At 42.2% G+C, this 17,381-nt stretch overlaps 1 protein-coding gene across 1 annotated transcript in view; it reads right to left on the bottom strand.

Annotated features, from left to right (window-relative positions):
• LOC130086923 (galactose-specific lectin nattectin-like) overlaps window positions 1-17,381 on the bottom strand; it is a 246,226-nt gene that overhangs the window by 220,912 nt on the left and 7,933 nt on the right. The window lies entirely within an intron of this gene.

Here is a 17,381-nt window from a genome sequence, read left to right as displayed (position 1 = left end):
TAATATCCTAATATTCTAGCTGTTGACTTATTGAATTAGATTATGATTAAAACGGTTATATATTTAATTCCAAAAGCTTGGATTGAACATCTGCAGAATAAATCTTATGACTTTACCTTGGAGGAACATGCACTTCCAATGGTGAGACAAATTGTAATAAATAAATTATATGATATGATATTATATGTGTTTATATAATTTTTTATAATTTATTTATTTTTGCAAAATGATTATGTTCATTATTATTCTGCCATATCATATACATGACTACATTTGAATGGAGAAACTCGCTTTTTGCAGCTTTACTTTTTTGTTTTGTTTTGTTTTTGGCTGTGCTAACTGGCCCAACTTTGTGCCACTGGTTGCTGCAGATATTTCAGGTGCTGGTGCATAGTGCATACACATAATATAAATTTACCGTTTCACCACATGCAGGATGAAATCAAGTTCTGGAGAGGATTGCAAAAAAAATATCTAGAACCTCTTAAAGAGAATAAAGACCAACAGGAAAAAATGGCTAATGATCTGAGAGAACTTCGAAATAAGGTAAGCCTCGTAAGCTTGTTAATATGCAAAAATTACTTCGTATGTGGTTTTGTCTATGCTCTGGAACAGTAAAGTTTTGTCTCCATGCTGTTTTGCTGTTCTCTTTCATATAGGTTACATTTGCCTTTTTCTTCTGCAATGCACTTTGGCTAGTGGCAACTTTCTTCCTTGAGACAATTGGTGACTCAGTCTCCATAACGATCCCAAAACTGTTTCCTAATGGGACTCTATCCAAAACAGAAGTGTTTTACATTGATCCAATTGGACTGATGTTTCTACTGAGCTTTGCATTATTGCTGATAGTGCAATTTATTGCAATGCTATACCACAGGTAACTAAACATGCACAAAAGAAAAAAAACACTATCACTGATTCTTTTATATGGTTGAAATTGCCAGACCTTTTTGTTTTAGTGTTTCAATGCATATATATAAAAGCAGTCTAAAGTCTGAAGATAAAACATTCGGTTGTATTCTTATTTTTAGCAATGGTGTATTTATTATGTTCTTTTGTTTCAGAATCTACACATTAATCCATTTTGTGGCGTATGCTGGTACAGAAGTTAAAGCTCAAAGAAAGCAGTCACATCAGGTGAGCCAATGGATCACACACTAAATTGCCATTATTTTTTTTTATTTTTTTTTATTAACGATGTCCACGTTTCAATAGGTTGCACATATCCAGGACTCAAACCCCCAGTAAGAGACGGAGCCAGATACAGCCTTATGTATTCAGAAGCACTTTGTTGTGACCCCATGAGCTGTGACTTCAGTATAAGGATTTGTATTTTTAACCCATTTAATCCCAAATTTTTCCCAGACACAAAAATATCCAAATCATGTGTCATTAGTATCCCTTTGAAACAATCAATCATAATTTTTTTAAATTTTCATGGAAAAGTGTGTGAAAAAGTGAGTTTTATGATCGGTCACAATTGTGACCGGTGGGATAATGTGTTGTATCAACCATTGGACAGAATGAACATAGGTCTATTTGACCTGTGCAGTGTGTGTGTGTGTGTGTGTGTGTGCGCGTGTGTGTATGTGTGCGTGTGTGTGTGCGAGTGTGTGCATGTGTGTGTTTGCGTGTGTATGTGTGTGTGTGCGTGCGTGTGGGGTGTGCGTGTGTGCATGTGTGTGTGTGGTGTGCGTGGGTGTGTGTGTTGTGCGTGTGGGGTGTGCGTGTGTGGTGTGTGTATGTGTGGGGTGTGTGGTGTGTGTGTGGGCTGTGCGTGTGTGTGGGGTGTGTGGTGTGCGTGTGTGGGCTGTGCGTGTGTGGGGTGTGTGGTGTGCATGTGTGTGGTGTGCATGTGTGTCGTGTGCATGTGTGTGGGGTGTGCGTGTGTGTGGGGTGTGTGGTGTGTGTGTGGGGTGTGCGTGTGTGTGTGTGTGTGCGCGTGTGGGCTGTGCGTGTGTGGGGTGTGTGGTGTGCATGTGTGTGGTGTGCATGTGTGTGGTGTGTGTCGTGTGCATGTGTGTGGGGTGTGTTGTGTGCGTGCGTGTGGGGTGTGTGGAGTGCGTGTGGTGTGCGTGGGGTCTGTGGTGTGCGTGGGGTGTGTGGTGTGTGTGGGGTGTGTGGTGTGCGTGCGTGTGGGGTGTGTGGTGTGTGTAGGGTGTGTGGTGTGCGTGCGTGTGGGGTGTGTGTGTGGTGTGCGAGCGTGTGTGTGGGGTGTGTGGTGTGCGTGTGTGTGGGGTGTGTGGTGTGCATGTGTGTGGTGTGTGGTGTGCATGTGTGTGGGGTGTGCGTGTGGGGTGAGAGGTGTGGGGTGTGTGGTGTGCCTGGGGTCTGTGGTGTGCGTGTGTGTGGGGTGTATGTGGGGTGTGTGGTCTGTGTGGGGTGTGTGGTGTGCGTGCGTGTGGGGTGTGTGTGGTGTGCGAGCGTGTGGTGGGGTGTGTGGTGTGCGTGGGGTCTGTGGTGTGCGTGTGTGTGGGGTGTGTGGTGTGCGTGTGTGTGGGGCGTGTGGTGTGCGTGTGTGGGGTGTGTGGTGTGTGTGTGTGTGTGGTGTTGGGTGTGTGGTGTGTTGTGTGTGTGGGGTGTGTTGTGTGTGTGGTGTTGGGCGTGGGGTGTGTGTGTGGGGGGTGTGTGTGTGTGGGGGGTGTGTGGTGTGCGTGCGTGTGGGGTGTGGGGTGTGTGGTGTTGGGTGTGCGTGTGGTGTGCGTGTGTGTGGGGTGTGTGTGTATGTGGTGTTGGGTGTGCATGTTGGGCGTGTGGTGTGCGTGGGGTGTGTGGTGTGCGAGTGTGTGGGGTGTGTGCGTGGGGTGTGTGGTGTGCATGTGTGTGGTGTGTGTCGTGTGCATGTGTGTGGGGTGTGTGTGTATGTGTCTGTGTGTAAAATTAGGTAGAAAGTTAGGTAGCAGCAGAAAGTAAGGTAGAACAGTTAGCCTATGTGTATTAGCATGTAGATACAATGGGTTATCCCACCGGTCACGGTGTTTGTGAGTTCTATGACCACATTAAACAAAGTTGAGTCATTGCAAATGCATATATCAATACTAGACACCTTAAACATGATGTGTACCAAAAATCTATGTCTTATCTTTATGTTAACATACTTTACTAATCTTTTCTTTGGGAGCTTTCTTACTGCCATCCTCTTCTCTTGGTGCAAACAGGAAATAAACAGCTCTGGTCATGTGACAATTTACAGTAAACATGCAACACTGCACATAATTTCATTGAGACCCTTTATTATTTCAATATCTGCTCGAAATGCATTGATAGATAATTCAGTAAAAATGTTATACCCTTAGAAATGAAAAAAAAATTTACGGTCACTATTGTGACCGGTGGGATTAAATTCTAAAGGTTTATTGTCCTAGATACTAATGTAGTGCTAGTAACATTTCCTGAATGATTTATTTAAGGAGAATATGTCTATCAATTAATGATTTTTATTGAGTTAATTTCTCGATATGCCAACTAATAATCAGATTAATCACTATCAATTACTGATACCGGGTAGTTTTTGCTAAATATTACATTATTTCTGCCTACTAAAGCTTTGGATATATATGAACATTACTAGAAGTGACCTTTTAAGGCAATCCTAATTTTTTTTTTATTATTATTATTTACACTCAACAGTAAATGTGTACCTCTGTACATCATTTAAAGTATTTAAATAAAAATGATCTATTCTCTTTTGTAATCATCTCTCATTGTGACTCTGGACATTTTAATGTTATTGAATAGAAGGTCAGTTTATGTGTATTCTTATTGACTTTACTTTTTTAGAAGATTTTGAGAAGTTTTGTGGCACCTGTTGGATATAATAAGTGCTAGGGTACCATGTGTTTCTTTCTATTATTTATTTTTTTTAAACCGCTAGTAAGAATAATTATTTTATTGTTTTATGTGGGTTGCAATAAATTACAAAAAATATACTATACATTATACTATGAATCCTTTAAAAACAAAACACTTCAGATCAGTTTTATGCCATCATTGATGTGACATGAATGGTGAATTTGAATGAATGTTATTAGGTTTCCTATACTTACAATATTGATCCTCACAATGTTGGCCAAACACACCCACTCCCACAGACATGGTTAAAGGAGCTGTATGTAAGAACCTTATTTCAAATAATCATAAAATGGTCCTGATATAGACATTAAGAAATCATGTTCATTTCAAATACTTATATCACTGACAACAGTAGTCCGGCTAGGATATTGTCATTTAAAAAGTGAAGTTGCAGCCCTCAACTGATGTTGATGTTGTCATGTTGTGTTTTGGTCTGATGCGCCACCCTCCACCTATCTACCAATCACGAAGTCAGTAGTGTTGCGGCATCCGGGTTGCCAGCTCTGCTCTAGTTACCACAGCTGCAGATACAAACGTGTTGGATTAAAAAATGTTGGACCCTGCAGCCTATCTGGCAACCTCGAGTCAGGGGGGAGGGGGAGGCGATACACCGCTCTACAGTCAATTGAAAGTGATTGCAGTACCAGTTTTGGCCACAATCTTACATACGGCTCCTTTAAGTTAAAGTTTATTTTGATTAGTTTATATCCAAATTACCCATGAGAAAGATCTCAAACACTTTCTAACACTTGTAACAACAGTAAATACAATGGTACAATAAAAATCAGCACCAAATATGTATATGTATAAAATGTTGCCTATAACAATATGAGAGAGTCACAAGAAGCATCTCTAAACAATTATACAAAAATGGGAAACCTTTATAACAACTTTCAATAATAAGTAATAAATAGCTGCAAGCAGCCATTACCGGGGCCAAACGCAAAAGAAGATGACAAGACATGCCAACATGGCTGGGAGTGTCAGACTAACGGCAGCAAGGAGCAGTAAAGACATTTAAAGATGAATTTTGGCAAAATGGTTGAAAAATCACATACATTAACTAAAAATATTATATAATGCATTATCAATTTCACCCAATAGGTGGCGCAGTTACGAACTCAATGTGATGTGGTCAGAGTGAGGGCACAATGACACATACAAAGTTTGGTGTCAATATGTCAAGGCATTGCCGATATAAAGCCTGAATAGTCATTTTGGCATCATGCCTCAAATTTGCTGCTGCACTTTACGAAAACGGTTTCGTCTATCGACACGAAATCCATAACTTTTGGTCGGCACGGTCTGGAGATGATACGATTCGATTTTGATGAAAATCGGGCAATTGGTCTAGGAGAAGTTTGAAAAAGTAGGCATCAAAATGAAAATCAAGATGGCGGGACAGGAAGTTGAGCCAAATACGGCCAAATTGGTATCTATATTATCGGAGTGACCCAAGGAATCTATTAAGGCCATTGACATTACTATAGGCAAATTTATTCAAAAGTTATTAGCATTTTTGTAAATTTAATTCTAACTTTTGACCAAAAGGTGGCACTGTCTGGAAATCTTTCGAGCACCTTCAGGGCATGGTGCCGAGGCACATTCTGAGTTTCGTAATGTTACAGCAATACATTCATTAGGTATAGCATTTTGCATCACAAAACTGTATTGAAGTCAAAGGGAATTTCATGTTTAGTTCTATTATAGCGCCACCAAGAGGCAAAATCCCACAATTTTTCATGTGTCCTCAGAGTGAGCCCATACATACGAGTGTCAATTTTGGTGAAAATATCTCAATTCACTTCGGAGTTACAGACATTTATGTGAAAAAACATGTCAAAAATGACTGACACGTGACTTAGCTTACTTAAACTGGGACGAGTGCAGATCAGCATGCAAGGATTAATGAGAATGATACGACACGTTAACAGGTTAGGCACATTAGCAGAGAAACCTGAGCTACAGTCAATGAGTCCTGTCTTAATCAGAGTGGGTTTGGTTCATAAGGGGTTTGGGTAAAAATAAATAATAATGTTGATGTTTGTATAATTTTGTTGATGTCCTCAACCTGCTTTTCTACATTTCGTGCAGGTGCAGACGATTCTGACAGCAGTTACAATAAACAGAAAACCAGTAGCAGGAGAGATCAACACTATCAGAGACACTCAGACTGGAGGAACTGAAGGAAAAGGAAAAGAGAGACAGTCATTACTGTAAGTGAACACAGAGATCAGGTCAGTGAATCTGTCACAGGTCGGGGTGGTCGACTGAGACCCCGCCCACCCCTAGAACCCAGTACCACCTCAAGGAGCTAACAGGGACCAGACAGACGAGGCAACAGGCCGAGTGAAATGCAAAGTAATCTTTTATTTATTAAAAAGGAAAAGGTCCTGACTAAAATTCTCTTGGGTTGTCTTTAGACGAACTTCAAATGACAGGCAGGGGCATACGCTGGATGGACACGATCAAGCCAAGCGAGGTGAGTAGGCCGATATCGTTCCTCTTTAGATGAACTTCAAGTGACAGACAGGGGCATACGCTGGATGGACACACTCAGGCCAAGCGAGGTGAGTAGGCCGGTATGGTTCCTCTTCAGACGAACTTCAAGTGACGAGACAGGGGCATACGCTGGATGGACTCGCTCCAGCCAAGACAAGGTGAGTAGGCTGGTATGGTTCCTCTTTAGATGAACTTCAAGTAACAGATAGGGGCATACGCTGGATGGACACGCTCAGGTCAAGCCGAGGTGAGTAGGCCGGTATGGTTCCTCCTCAGACGAACTTCAAGTGACGAGACAGGGGCATACGCTGGATGGACTCGCTCCAGCCAAGACGAGGTGAGTAGGCCGGTATGGTTCCTCTTTAGACGAACTTCAAGATAACACGGGACAGAGACTTTACAATTAAAAGAACCAGTCAATGAAGTGTAGATATTACATTGATCCTCAGCGGACACACCCTCAGGCTAGGCTGGTCTTCTCCATTCCCCTGTGACTGGACAGCACCGTGAGGGTCAGAATTGTGAGCGACACGGACAAGGTTATGTTCCACACTCAAAACTTTCTCCACTTCAACAAAACTGCCGTGATACACATCAACTTCATCACTGCACTCCGCACACTGGATGAAATAAGGCCACCGCTCGCACTCTAACCTGACTCCTCTGCCACAATCCTGAACGGGGTCGGGGTATCAGAGGGGTGAACGGGAGACCCGGGAGGCACACGATTCACGATTTAATTTTCAGCACTTTGCCCAAGCACACTGGGACAGCGATCTGGGATAGAGGATGATGCACACACAGAAATACTGAGAGGAGAGAGAGCAAAAGATCATAATCCAGTTATTCCTCAAGATTGGATTTTACGCAGTATTTCTTTCTCCATTAACACAACTTCCATTCCTCATATACATGGGCGTCGGAACCATTGTATATGGGTGGGACAAGACCCACCCACTTTTTGAGACCAATGATATTGGACCCACTCACCTTTACTGTCTCTTATTCAGCGCATATGTCACTTGCAGTGATCTAACTGATTACTCTTCCCAACTTAATAACGCTGTTACCGCCAAAAAATGCGGCGCGTTACTATATTTGATAGGGCTGAGAAGCGACGCCAAACCCAAAATTCTGTTCGTATCACGATTTTTGACGCACAATTCAAACCTCTTTTGGGAGTGTGGTGATGCGGTTGTCACCGGGTGACTAAGCCGGAACTAAAATTCGGTGCATAGTCCCCCGGGGGGGAGCACTTCCGGTGTAACATCAGGCCGGTTCCGGTTTGCCGTCATGGCCGATCTAACAGGAAAACGCGGAGAAATTGTTTACAGCTGAATGAAATGAGAGTTGATTACGGTGGCGAGCGAGAGTGTGTGTTTGCAGAGGATATAAATGGAGCGGTTGAAGGAAGAGGAGACAGAGGAAAAAGTGAGAAAGAAAAGCGGCGAGGTACGGGGAGTGGAGGGACTGGCCAGGGGTGGGCGGACGGGCGAGGGAGAAGATTGTCCCCGTGAGTGTGAGGACCGACATTTGTGAAGATCGTCTTTTATGAAGAGTTAAGTACCCAATTTCAGCTTGCTGTGCAAACATTGTGATTGAGTTGATGAAGGCATTGTGAAGATCGCCCTTTACAAAGAGTTAAGTACCCAATTCCAGCTTTCTGGACTAACATTGTGATTGAGTTCATGGAGGCCGTGTGACCGATTAGAAGATCAGTCCATGTTCGCTGTTCTATTCTCATGAGGTTGAAGCTGGTGATGGGAAGGCACGTTTGTGTTCCTGAATACCCCCCTGTGCAGCCACCTCATCATTGCACTTTCTCCCCCCCTTCGGTTGGAACCCGAGCAGCAGTTTGGATGATCCAGGCTGAATGGAGTGAAGGCTTAAACCCACTGTGAGGTATTTGTGGAATTGCAGTGCTTACAAGTTGAAGTGTGCACGTGTGAATTGTGGAGGGATTGCTGTATACACAAGTGTGAAGAAGATTTAACCATTCCGTTCGCTCCAATTTTTCCTGGGATCGTCCAGCCCGTGTGGGGTGGGGAAGTTTATAGTCCAGCTGTATAGATGTGTGCAGGTGCTGATTGACTCTCATCTTGAGGAAACGAGAAAGCCAGTCACTCACGCTGCCCAGGACTCACCGACCTCGAAGACCGCCGCTTCCTGAGTTCCTCACGAGTCCAAAGCTCCTCTACTGCAGGTACTTCAGCTCTATTGCTGTGTTACAGGAACCGAGAAAGCCAGTCCCTCACGCTGCCCAGGACTCACCGACCTCGAAGACCGCCACTTCCTGAGTTCCTCACGAGTCCAAAGCTCCCCTACTGCAGGTACTTCAGCTCTATTGCTGCGTTACAGGAACCGAGAAAGCCAGTCCCTCACGCTGCCCAGGACTCCCCGACCTCGAAGACCGCCACTTCCTGAGTTCCTCACGAGTCCAAAGCTCCCCTACTGCAGGTACTTCAGCTCTATTGCTGCGTTACAGGAACCGAGAAAGCCAGTCACTCACCTGAAGGTCCCCTTGCCTGAGCTCCCGAGTTCCACTGCCGTCTGAAAGGAGTAGGAAACGCCAGTCCTCACGTTGTATGGAGTTGCTCTTCTGGAGACACTTGTAGCCCGTCTTGAGCTCCACCGTGATCCTATGGAAACAAGAGAGGTCTGTTACTTATCCACTTTGAGTCACTCACCTGAAGGTCCCCTTGCCTGAGCTCCTGAGATCCACTGCCGTCTGGAAGAGTGGAATGAGTTTAGCCGTCCAGGCGGACGCCCTGTTAACCCTGTTTTAATATTTAATAAAGACAAATTACTTACTGTACCTTGTGTCCAGCCTCGTGGTGTTCCTGGTGTAGCTCCTCAGAGTGGTAGTTGGTACGGCTCGTGGTTTCTCCCCACCCCCGGCCTGTGACACGGTGGTGACGCGTTCATGTAACATATTGGCGCTGCCAATAAAGCACCTAAAGCGGCCTAAAAGCTGTTACAAAGAACCGACAAAAGTAATGATTATGAATATGTCAAATATAGCAAGGATATGTTTTAATTGTTTATTAATAAACAAATGATTTTTTGTGTGTCGGCTGCAAAGATGAAGTTGACGATACTGACTGCGATCTTTGTAGTAGCCTAGTGAACGCGCCAGAGAGAAATGCACATTTCATACGGATTACATAAGCAGAGAGCAGTCTGTTTTCTGTCGTGTTTAATTGTTCTGTTTAAAAACTTTCTATAGATATTTTATTTTTTCAGGTCTGTGAGGCAAGTAGACTACCTTGGTTTCGGTTTATTTATGAGACGAGCTCCAGTTCACGCGCCGGCGACTCTGTGTCATGATTATTCTCTGCTATATTTAGTAATTAAATCCAGGCAATTGATTGATTAAAACATTGATTAAAATTAAGATACAATTAATACAAAACGAAATTCACTTTAAAGAAAAGCTTTGTGCTTTCTGTTTGAGGACTCTGTGAAAGTTTTAAAGCAGTCTTTTAGTGCCGCTTTCCCCATTGCGTCACGTCCATAACGGAGAACTGTCATGTCTGTAACACTGTTTTTCCTCATAAATGCGAACACAGAAAATGTTGTGTTCTGTGGAGAGCGAACCCTTCTTTATCCGGTGCAGTATTACTTTTGATTTGTGCACTGTAATTCAGAGAATTATTAAAAATATATTTTGCCACCTAAAAGTTAAAGATTTTTTTGTCACGTCCGTAGTGTAGGCTAGGCCTATTTCCCTCAAAAGGGCACTACCCCCAAAACTCACGGGCTATATGAAGGAATATATTCAGTTGAATTTTGCCCATACAAATTGCCTTATCTGACCGTGTTTATGTCCAAACGCAATGCCTCATATTATGGTCTTATTATTATTTATAAAGATTGCAAACGTCAAAGATGACAGGTTTATGATATGCAACTTTGTAAACAGTATACAAAATGTATTAACAATATGTTAAATGTCACCAAAATACACATGAGAAAAAGAGTTCCTCATTTTATTGTTTATTGTTTTTTAATTATTTTTATTTTTATTTTTTAATAAATAATCTGGATTGAATTCTTGACAGATGGGGAAAAACTCGCTTCTAATAAAAAAAAAAACGCTTAGATTTCGGAAAAAACACAATCCTTTTTTAACCTTTTGGCTTCCCGTACATTCAATTGTGCTTTTTGCTCATCTGGGCAACTACGCATGATTTGTAGTATGATTGTGTAAAGGGAACAGGAATTCCGGTAAGGAACAGAATCGACTGCTACACCCAGTGCCGATCCTGACCTCCCTGGGGCTCTAAGCAAAATTCTGCTAAGGGGCCTCTACCTGACCTGTGATGTCGTGAGCTATGTAAACCATTTGCCATTGCCACAGTCACACCTGACACTTCAGCGCTCCCATACAATCCTCCCTTCTTTAAACAAAACAGTCAAAGAATAAGTACAACAATATAGAACAGAATGAGGTTCAAACACACAGTATTTATTGAATAGAGTATTTTCTATAGAATGTTAAGATAATAAGTGAATATTATTAAGTAAGTGAATATTAACGTAAACATAAATAAGAAGAAAATAATAAATTATAACCCTGAGCTTTGGCTTTTGGGATTAACTTTGGTTCTTTCTACAGCCTGGGCATTTTCGGCATCAGTATGATTTTTTTTAAATTTTGTATTATGCATGTTGAAACAATTCTTGATTTATGGTTATTATTTACTGAGAGATGTGCATCCATTTTGACCAGTATGTCCAGCTAATCAACATTTTTAATTCAATATAGCCTATAAATCAATAGTCAATCAATGTCAAATTGTCAATACATTGCTTTCTATCTTGCATAATTAGTGCAGTTGTTTAGAGTTTTTAACTACACTGAGACTAGATAACCAGTGTCTTGTTTTAAAAGTATAATGTGTACTTTGATTGGGAGTGCCATCATTCACGTGCATGTATTGTACAGTATGTCTGGTCTCCACATATTTCTGCTTGAAAAATGCGAGTTTCATTTCGTGCACGCGCATGAACGCACGATAACACACGCGACGCGGTTATGTTTTCCGAGCTGCAGTAAACAAACACCGTTGCACTTTGTCGTTTATCAAAATCAAACGTAATAAATAATTGTATTTTACTCTCACTTTTGTCAGCCACAAAGTGATGCAAGAGATGCACTGCCTGCCCAGCTAGGTTAGCAAGACCGAAAAACATCAAACTTTGCTGACATCAAACTTAGAGAGGAGAGAACACAAGTTTACCTGATTGTTGTTCCCGCAATTCACTCTCATGGTTTTTTTCTTCCTCCTCTTTTCGTGACCAGAAGGATAGTTTCGCTTCATTTTGTCGTGGATGTTGTAGCTACACATTTGACGGCGCGCTATGACTATGACACGAGATGGAGGCGTGGCCTTAAGTAATTTGCGTGGCCCTACGCCGGTCGCGTGCAGTCTATGGTCGCGTGCAGCGTTTTAATACTATTTTTTAGTTTTGAGAAAAATTATGATAATAAAATGCCACTTCTGTAATATATAATAGTAAACTGTATTTCTCTATTCACCATAGACAGTAACTGTGGTCTTGCTTCCTCTGATGGTCACTTCATAAAGTCCAGAGTCTGTGATTCTGGTGTTTGTGATGGTCAGAGATCCAGTTTGATCGTCTGCCTTCAGTCTGTCTCTGAATCTCCCATCAGCGCCGTTAGATATGTAGATCTCATCATGCTCTCTATTGATTTGAGCTAATAGATGCCCGTCATTTAAAAATGACTGCCTCAGCAGTTTAAGTCACTGAGCAAAAAATATGAGAAAAGGTTAGTTCTGAGAAAAGATTGTGCAGCACATGGTAACAGTTAAATGGGAAGTCCACCCAAAACAAATTGTATGAAACAAATGTTTAGTTCCCAATCTTCACCCCATCTGCTGAGATATCTCATCTTTCACAAAACAGTGTTATGGTCAGTAAAACAGTGGATTCAATAGCAAGTAAAAGCAGTTTATTGAAGACAAAGTCAGGTGAAATGTGAGTAGTCAGATTGTGCAAGTGTCCAGGACCAATCGCTCTCGGTTCATAGACTCGGGGACCAGAAGATCAGAACCTCCGTAGAAGAAGGCAGAGTGAAGAGAACTGGAAAACCGGATACAGGTGCAACACAGGAAACTCAAAGACAGGCAGGAGACAAGAACACACCGGGAAACGTCCACAACAATCTGACAAAGACAAGACGAAAACTTTGAGCATAAATAGGAGCCGCAGATCAGATGCAGCTGGCGCCGCTGATCAGCGGTAGTGATCAGTGGCCACACGCACACACAACAACACAAAGCGATAAAGAGTCAGTGAATTCATGAACATGACAGTACCCCGCCCCCTAGGAGTGCCTCCTGGCGTTCCCAGAAAAATGTACCCGTTGATTGTAATCATCAATAAGGAAGTGATCCAGAATGTCCCTAGCAGGAACCCAGCTTCTCTCCTCCGGACCGTACCCTCCCAGTCCACCAGGTACTGAAATCCGCGTCTCCTCCGTCTCATGTCCAGAATATGATTGACTGGTGGGGGAACCAGGACCAGCGGCTTAAGGTGAGAATGAAACACAGGTTTTCATTTAGAGACATGAAAAACGGGATGAATTCTCCTGTAGGCCTACGCCGGAGGAAGTTTGAGTTGGACTGCCACCTGACAGTGAACGGGACCAATGGGAGCTAGCTTGTTAGAAACGGAGCGGAGCTGTTGGTCACTTTTTGACCAACTATGTATACGGGAGCCCTTGACTTAGTGCGCGCCCCCACCTGAAGAAGAGTCTCACGGGCATGTGTGGTAACACCTCTGGACGAAGGCGTGAACGGAGGGGACCGCAACTTTGGACTCCAGACTAGGAAAAATTGGTGGCTGGTAACCTAAGCTACACTCAAACGGAAAGAGACCTGTGGACACTAGTAACGAGTTATGCGTGTACTCAACCATTGAAAGTTGCTGGCTCCAGGAGGAAGGTTCTTAGACACCAAAGAATGCAGCACTCTCCCCAAATCTTGGTTGGCTCTCTCGGTTTGGCCATTGCTTTGGGGATGATAACCCGAAGACAGACTGACCGTCGCTCCCAGTAATCTACAAAACTCCAGCCAGAATTTGGACACAAATTGGGGTCCCCTGTTGGAAACCACATCCATTGGGAGGTAGGGGTGTAACAATACATCGATATGGATCGATGCATCGATCAAGCGTCTAACGATACGATGCCACACATAAAATATCGATGTACGGTACCTTTATTTTGACACACTCCACATCCTCACATCACTTTTCTCCGCTGAAATGGACGCCTGACAAGATGACGCCTGAACCCTTTGTCACAAAAGACGGTATTTTCCACTGTCAAGGCATATGACAAATGCGAGTTCATGTTTTACAGCAGAAACGACAAGCCCCGAAAAGTCTGTTTTAGCAAATCAGTGCGCGGTATTCAGGTCAGGTGACAAGGCTGCTTGTCACTTTGAAAAGACGCGCTAGCTGAGAGCAGTTTCGTCAAAGCTGACTAAAAGTGATCGAGGATGGATTTCAGCGAACTTGATGAACCCGTGATATCTTCTCCGGGACGTAAAAGTAAAATAAAAGCTGAAACTTTTCACGGAATCTTGCTACAACAGCACGTTTAGTGGTGAGTGAAAAGCTCTCTGTGCTGCGTGTACGTTAATCACAACAACAAAGTTTGACAGGCGTCTATGTCAGTTGAGGAGATTAACAGATTAACCAAGTGTTTTATTATGTATCATGTATCGGTGACAAAATCTAGCGCTATGTGGGACCAGGGTCTCGAAAGGACAGCCACCGGTTGGAGTAACCCATATGGGGGTCGATTAGACGTCTTACCAGCAGTGGCACAAACCCAGCAAGCCAAGACAAAACTGCGAATGTCACGAGCCATTAATGGCCTTACCAAAAGACTGGTGCGGTTTACTCCCGGATGACACGTAGGAGCAATGACCCCATCGAATAACGTTGGACTGTCACTCCTCCGGTACAAACAATCGACTCGGTGGACACCCGGGCAGAGGCGTTACTCCTTCTAAAGCTGTCTTGACCTTCGATTCGACCTCCTATGTGAGTGTGGAGATAACTACTGTCTCAGGTAAAAGACACTAGTTACTGCACTTGGGACTAGACCGGCGCTCTCCCCTGCTCTTTATTGCAGAAGCGGAAATGCTCTCCATTCTTATTAAAAATATATATATATATATATATATATTGAAAAAATGTCAGTGTTGGGCAACCAGCTAGTCAAATCGGCTGATGAAAACTGATGGTATAATTAAAACGAATTGGCTAAGATCCTTTTTGAAAAATGAAAATAATTTTTGGTTTCATATCATAGCCAGGTTTTTATGAAACTAGGGGGCATCAGTTTCCTCATTAGATGTGATTATGACCTTAAAACTTCCTGTTAACTTAACAGTATCACAGAAAAGTTTAGTTTCATTATGTTCTGTTCTGTTCTAGTTTGCCTGTTAGTTGACTAGTTAGACTCGGTTAGTTTGTGCCAGTTTCCATATTTACTGATTATATATAGTCTTTAGTTTTGGTTCTTTGTCTTGTGATGTTTGTACTGCCATGTCATTCTCCAGTGATCTTCATTGTGAATTATCTTCTTTGTTGTTTAAATAAAAGTACTGCATCTAGACCCTTCTCGTTTTTGCCCGACCTGCCTTGACAGCGTTTCATCAATCGGTTTTACTTTAATGGAAATTGACCAGTGACTTCAGCTCTTACATACAATCTGAAACAGACAGATGTGTGTGATAAGAACGTGATAAGATGAATATAATGTGGAAACATTGCAAAAGCAAAACAAAGCCGTATTATGACATTTGTTATTATGACATATGTATAATTAAATATCAGTTTAAAAATATTTTTTTTAAGCTGGTGACCTATGTCCTAGAAGACTGTCATCGAAACAAAGCTCCAAAGGTGCACTGCAAATATTTCAATGTTTATTTTAATGACTACAAGTTAAGAAAACGTTTCCCTCAGTATGTAGCTCATGTAGTTATTTGCATTTACCTGTGAGTTTTTAATTCTTCATGATATCAAATATGAGAAAACAGGAAACATATGGTGTTAAAAAAATGGAACTTGTGCCCAGTGGCGTCATGCCCATTCAAAGTGAGGGGGCACGTGCCCCCTCAGATTTTTTCTCCCTGATCATTTTTTATTTCTTCAGTCTTGTTATAATCAGATTCAGCACGTTGTTCATCTTCAATCCGCAGCGGCGCCGAGCAGAGCGCACGTCAGAAACAGAGGACAGGGTGTGTGTGTGTGTGTGTGTGTGTGTGCGTGTGTGTTCATCTGAGCCTCATTGGTCTGTCACTGCTCGTCAATGTCAGAATATTTGAGATGACCAATGAAATGAAAGTAGGCGGGCTTTATGGTCACAGAAGCTGAGCGCGAATTGTAGAAGTGAGACTCGACCAAAAAAATAGGACTTAACGCTTCAGTGTACAGTCAAGTGCGAGATGTAAGTAGCTAAACTAAACATTTCATATTTGACAGTTTTTTTTAGTTCATAAATGTTAAACGAATGACAAAAATAATTCGGCACACGAATATACTTTTGTCTAATTTCGCCATTTTGAACTGAAAATAGGCCTATGTAACGTGACTCGTAATGTAGGCTAATAGTTAGTTTACTGTCATTGTGAGGGGAAAAGCCGTTTTCATTGTTAGGCACAAGATTAATAATGAATGTGTACATATTGAGAATTAATATAGTACAATTTGTAGCCTTAAGTAAATTAAAAAAGCTCAGCTTTAGGAGGGGAAGGCAAGATCAGGAGACTGAGAGAAAAAGAAAGAGTGATGGATAAGAAGTGAGAGCAGGTATTGACAAATAATCTACTGTCCGCTGACATGGTTTTAAGGCTATTTCTTATCCTTTTTTTGGCCTTCAAACGTCTTGAAATGCACATATCAGAGAAATAAAAAATTTGAACCCCCTACCCACCTCAAATTTAGGACCTCTGTGATTATAAAGCCCTGTCTACGGCCCTGTATTAGGCATAAGATCAATAATGAATGTGTACTGTGAATGAATTTAATAAACTTAGTTAGGCTACCTAGCTTTCCTAGTAGCTTTCAGTAAATTAACTCGTCTGAGAAAATGATTCATAAATCAACCTATCAGTTGACCCTATGTTTACTTTCTTCACTGACAGACAAAAATGAAAAGCCTATCAGTCAAAGCTCAACTTTAGGAGGGGAAGAGACAGGGTAAGAGAAAAACAAAGAGAAAAAGTGTGATGGAGATGAGGAGAGAAAAATAATCAGCTGCGTGACATGGTTTTAAAGCTGTTTGTATCCAGTTTTTTTGGCCTTCAAAACATCTTATAATGCACATATAAGATACACATATACTTTAACTTAGTCCTCAGATAGAGGAGGGTTGCTGCTAGCTCCGTTAAGGTATTTCTGTCCCTCCCAAACTGCATTGAAATAGGATGTTTCGCAGCCAGAATTAAAAAATTTTCAGGGGGAGAAACCCCCTGACCCCTCCTAACATGATCCATATCACCCGTCAGAAAACAATTGCAACGTCTCAGATTGTGCCCCCCAGAATTTTGGCTTGCATGACGCCCCTGCGTTCAAGAACTGTTTCTCTCTCTCTCTCTCTCTCTCTCTCTCTCTCTCTCTCTCTCTCTCTCTCTCTCTCTCTCTCTCTCTCTCTCTCTCTCTCACTTTCTCTCTCCAAATACTTCGTATTGCAATCATTTTGTTAATTGTTTGTGTTGATATGCATATTTACTCCTGCATGATTTAAGTAGTGTATGTAATCGTTAGTTGTGTTATTAAATTCCATTAATCTTTTGAACTGAATCTGTCTTATTGTTTCACAATTTGGGGCCTCTGAAAATGTCGATGTAATAAGCCTACCAGCTCTACCTTGTTTAACTATCTAAAAGATCTGAAAGTGCCGTACACGATAATACACTCCCTTGTGGCCACAGGCAGAGTATTGTCGCTGTTTACAGGCAGGTAATGTTGTGAGAGAATTT

This window comes from Rhinichthys klamathensis, unplaced genomic scaffold (genome assembly GCF_029890125.1).
Source record: "Rhinichthys klamathensis goyatoka isolate OS25496 unplaced genomic scaffold, OSU_Roscu_1.1 h1tg000103l_1, whole genome shotgun sequence".
NCBI lineage: Eukaryota > Metazoa > Chordata > Actinopteri > Cypriniformes > Leuciscidae > Rhinichthys > Rhinichthys klamathensis.
The sequence above is the reverse complement of the archived record's forward strand: the minus strand, read 5'-3'. Positions and strand labels throughout refer to the sequence as shown.